General features: G+C 49.3%; 1 protein-coding gene across 1 annotated transcript in view; it reads left to right on the top strand.

Annotated features, from left to right (window-relative positions):
* The first annotated feature begins 224 nt into the window (after positions 1–224).
* Positions 225–5,144, top strand: part of ZNF687 (zinc finger protein 687) — a 33,589-nt gene continuing 28,669 nt past the window's right edge. The window contains exon 1 of the mRNA XM_024205882.2: positions 225–297. The gene's annotated coding sequence lies outside the window, so the exon portion shown is untranslated. The remainder of the gene's footprint in view (positions 298–5,144) is intronic.

The raw sequence follows: 5,144 nt of genomic DNA, 5'->3' as shown, positions 1-5,144 counted from the left end.
CCTAGGATCGGATGGGTAGCTGCTGCCTTAAACCGCGCCTCCTAGCCAGGGCCATCCTCCCAGAAGGCCAGCCGCCGCCGCTGAGCAGTTTGGGGCTTATTTTGCCAAACCTCCCCTCCCACTGCAGCTGTCCCTGCTAAGTCCTGACCTCATGATGTCACGCTGGGCGCAGAACGTGTTGCTGCTGCTTGTTTAACCAGTGTGGCTTTCTATCATCCCCTCCCCTTTCCTCCATTTGAAACCCGAGCCCGGTCCTCCCGGCCTGCTGCACTCCTCCACGGAGCTCCCTTCTAGCAGGTTAGTACCGCACCGGGTGCCTGGCTCTGGAAACTGAAGGGTGACTGAGTTGGCAAATCACACCGCTGAAGATTTGCTAGATAAGCAAGCTCTGATGGGATCAGGCAGGCCGAAAGCGAGAAATGCGGTGTACGGGGATTTTTGAAATAGGTGCTGTGGTTTTGGAATAGGTTGCCAAACAAACGGGGGTGTATCACTGGGGGAAGCTGTGAGTGAATTTGGAGCATTGTGTAGATGTGGCATTTCTTATATGCCACCCAAAGTGTGCGTGGTACTCTGCAGAACAAAGACGCAGGTCCCCCTTAGCTGAACAGCAAGTGAGAATGGTTCACCGGGGCTCCATGCATGGCATTGAAAGTGCCCTGATAAATTTCAGTTAAGACTGTTCTCTGTGGGTCAAAGCAGGGGAACTGGGATTTGGGTTCTGTACCCAGCTCTGTCCCTGACTTGTGATCTTGGGCAAGTCAGTTCCCACTTTGTGCCTCAGTTTCCCCATCCTTAAATAGGGTGTAATATTCCTCTGCTCCTATGTGGCTTGTGAGGCTTAATGTTTGTAAATCCCCAAACTAAAGACACTCTAGATGCACAAGGTTGTTTATAAATGGTGTCTCTCCTCCAAAGCTCGGCTGAATCCCTTTCCGCTTTCTATCTTTGCGAAAATAATTATAGTGCCCAAAAGGAGCAAAGTGCGGAGGGAAGAACTTTGAAGTTTGAGATCTTTAGAAATTGTCCGGCAGGGAGAAGGAGGCTCATAAGTTGATGCTATGTTCCCAGAGAAGTCAACCTAGGTGTGGCATAATGCAGAAAGCTTGGAATGCTTTAGTTGGCAGGGAGAGGAAAATATGGCTCAGGAACAGGTATGAGATTTGCAGAGCCTGCCAATGAAGTGAGAGTCATTGAGTAATGAAACAGAAGCAACATGGTCTAGTGGTCAGAGCTGGAGACGAGGGCTTCGTCTACACTGAGCTATACCGGCAATAGCCTCTACTGTGGACACAGTTATATTGGTATAAATGTGCTTATATCAGCATAAGCTATATTGCTATAAGCACTTTTATAGTGATATAACATTGTCTATACTAGGGCTTTTCCCAGAAAAGCTGTGTCAGTTTTTAAAAAAATAAAATAAAATCCCCATCCCCCACCCGAACTGACAGCTATGCTGGTAAAACTTTTGAAAGTATACTAGGCTGAGGTATCAGAACATCTGTGTTCTGCTCCCGGCTCTTTCTATGTTAGGTTTTACAGGTGTGGTAGTAGCACAGGTTAGCTACCATGGTGTAAAAGTCCAGTGTGGACAAGACAGCGTACGCTTTAACATACACTAAACTAGGGTGACTAGATGTCCTGATTTTATAGGGACAGTCCTGATTTTTGGGTCTTTTTCTTATATAGGCTCCTATTACCCCCCCATCCCCCTGTCCCGATTTTTCACACTTGCTGTCTGGTCACCCTACACTAAACTGATCACGTTAACTGAGGCTTTTGACTTGAGCAGTTTAAAGTATACACTGCCTTGTTCTAAAAAATTGAGCTTAGATGGGGTTTAGATAACTGCACGCCTTTTAAATCTTACTCTGTACACAGCCATTGACTCACTGTTTGATCACGTTCCTTCCCTTTGCCTCAGTTTCCCCATCCGTAAAATGGGAGATAATACCCAACCTTGTCAAGTGCTTGAGATCTTAACGATGCTGTGTACATGCAGTCTTAGTTGTAGAGGAAAATGCTGTTTAGAAATGCAGGTTCCTCTAGAAAGGAGGAAAGCCCCCAAAATATACACACACTCAGACGTGGGATAAAACTAGTTCTCTAATAAATTCACAGCCGCCACCTGTCTTTATTGAACAACTGATTCTTTCTTATTTTTGGGGTGCTGTCAGGTTAATATCTTTTAAAAAATCTTCTCTTGTTTAGATCTTGTTTAATTCTTGGACTACACTCCACTTGGGCAGTAAAATTATACTGTTCAGTTTCACTTGATTTTTCTTTGTCAGTTTCATATTCTGTGTCTCCTGCTAACTCAAGGCTGCAGTGTTCAAAATCTCCGATCTTACTGCATCCTATAGATTCCCTTTTTTGGGGGTAAAACCCCACTAAAACGGCCTTTTGCATCTCACTCCTATTCTCTTGCTGTTTCTGGAGAGCAGAGAGGTTGAATGGTTAGAGCAGTCAGAAGATTCCCAACTCTTGCAAACACCGTGAGGGAAGGTTTCAATCCAAAGCCACTTCTCTTCATGCCAGCTTTTGTGAAAACTTGTTAAAACTTCTTCGGTCTTAAAATAAACCTAGCGCTTCCCTTTGATCTGAATGATCTGCCTTCACCGCAAAATCCAGGTACCTGCTCTGTAAAGCGTTCAGCGCCGCAGTGTTTCCGACCGTTTGCAATTGTGTGTTGGGCAAAGCAAGGAGCTCTCTGCTGTGGTGGCAGATTTGGCCCAAACACAAGGCTAAGCTGGTAGATCCTGTTGCATATACTAGGGTTCCACCCCCACCCCCACTCCCTTGTCCGCACCAGCTGGGAATCATGTCAACAATTAGCATTGATCTTCCATGTGAGCACAGCTTTGGGGGGGTGGGATCTACCCCCAGAGAGGGGAATTAGAACAGATGAGCACTAGCTGTTGCATAAATAACACACACAAAAAGCACGGCCATTGATTTTTTTTTTTTTTTTTTTTTTTTTTACCAGTTGCTAACAGTGCAGGATTTTGTTTGCGTGTGTGTGGGGTGAGGAGTGAAATATGGAATAGCGAGGCCAGGTGCTCCGGGTCTGTGCTGCTCCGAGATTTCTCCCTTCCCCTCCCTCCCAGTTCAAGGCCTTCTGCAGACTGTCTGCTCCAACGTTGGCCTGAGGTCTCAGCTGGGGAGAGAGATTATAGAACACCTGGCGCTAGTTTTGCTCATTAAAAACAGTTGCTCTTGAAGGGCCCACAAAGGCTGGAGGTTTTTTTTTGTTTTGTTTTTTTTAAAGCAGGGGAATGGTTTTAAAATAGCTCAAAACAGCACTAGGAATGGTTGAGAAGGGAGTGGTTTGCCCAGCTCTTAATCTGGGTCTCCTCGCCAGGTAAATCTGTCATTTTCTTTGGGACTGCGTACCTCCTCTCCCCCGCGGGCGCTTGAGGCCGGGGAGCCGAGGGCCAGGGAGAGCTGTTCTAAAGGTTTCCTCTGTGCTTCGGAAGCTAATCCATTTGTCATGTGATCCTCCGGAGCTCAGCCATTCCAGTTGGCCTTGGACGCAGGGACAGGCAGGGCTGGAGGCCTGGGGGTGGGAGGGAAACGTTCCAAATGGCGTTTAACAATTTCATGAAGATGTCGTGTTTTCTGAGGGTTGGTGGTTGTTTTTTTTTTAAATGCTCCTGGTCGGCAGGACCCTGCCCTGGTCAGGAAGGGGAACAGGAAAAGCTGCTTTTAGGCCCTTTAAATAGTCTCGCCGTTCAGTCTCTCTTTTTGTCTGAGCCTTGTGTGCCTTTCTGGCTGTCCCTGGCACCAATTCTCTGGTGCGGTCTGTGTTCTCTGTGCACGGAGTGGGGACTTAATACTCCCAGCAATTCCGGAGCATCAGTGCACAAAGATGGCTTCTGTTGATAGACCCGAGGACGACTCCTCTCTTGGTATTTTTTAAGGGAGGGAGGGTAGTGGGTGGGATCCTCCAGCCAGCAGTCCTGGTTCCTAGCTAAGCATAAAGCCACTTGCACCCGCACTAAACCCCTAGGCTTTACAGTGCATCTGCTTAGAAAGCTGCCTAATATGAGTGGTAATGATTAGGGGTTAGATCCGAGGCTGGGACTCTAAAATCCGGGGTTCTATCCCTTGCTTTGGGAAGTGGTGTGGTCTAGTGCTTAGAGCAGAGAGGATGGGTTCCAGGCCCAGCCCTGCCGCTGACTTGCTGTGTGACTTTGGGCAAATTCCTTCCTTCGTTGTGCCTCAGTTTCTCTGTACGATGATGATGCAAACTCTCCTTGGTAACATTTTCAGATGGCACAAAAACTGAGGGCGTGGTAAAGATTGAGAGGAACAGATCAGTTCTATGGAAAGATCTGGATCACTTGGGGCGGGGGCTCATTTGAACGTGTCTTAATGTGGCCAAAGGCAAGGTCCTGCATCTAGAAACAAAGAAGGGTTGGCCACTTTGAGAAGATGGGGGTGAACTGTCTCCTGGAATGCAGTGACACTGAAAAGGACTTGGGGGTTGGGGTAGATAACCCCTGAACCTGAGCTCAGAGTGCAGTACTGTAGCTAAGTGGGTAAATCTGATTCTTTGCTGTATAAACTGGGGAATATCAAGTAGAAGTAGGGAAGTGGTGTTATCTTTGTATATAGCATTATTGCAGGGGTGGGCAAACAACAGCCTGCCAGCCGTTTTAAGCTGGTCCTCGAGCTCCCGCTGGGGAGCAGGGTCAGGGAGGGGTGCTTGCCCTGCTCCAGCCAGGGAGCAGGGTCGGGGCCACTCCACGCTGCTTCCAGAAGCAGCGGCATGGCCCTGTTCCGGCTCCTACGTGTAGTAGGCAGCCAGGGGGCTCTGCTCTGCACGCTGCCCCCGCAGCTCCCATTGGCCGGGAACTGCGGCCAATGGGAGCTGCAGGGGCGGCGCCTGTGGACGGGGCACTGCGCAGAGCCGCCTGATTGCGGCTCCGCGTAGGAGCCGGAGTGGGGACGTGGCCGCTGCTTCCAGGAGCTGTTTGAGGTAAGTGCTGCCTGGAGCCTGCACCCCTGAGCCCCAACCTCCTGCCCCAGCCTTGATCCCCGTCCCGCCCTCCAAACCCCTTGGTCCCAGCCCGGAGATCCCTCCTACACCCCAAACTCCTCATCCCCAGCCCCACCCCAGAGCCTGAACTCCACCCCCC

This window comes from Terrapene carolina, unplaced genomic scaffold (assembly GCF_002925995.2).
Source record: "Terrapene carolina triunguis isolate 2854851 unplaced genomic scaffold, T_m_triunguis-2.0 Scaffold227, whole genome shotgun sequence".
In the NCBI taxonomy this organism is placed as follows: domain Eukaryota; kingdom Metazoa; phylum Chordata; order Testudines; family Emydidae; genus Terrapene; species Terrapene triunguis.
This window is presented reverse-complemented; position numbering and strand designations above follow the sequence as displayed.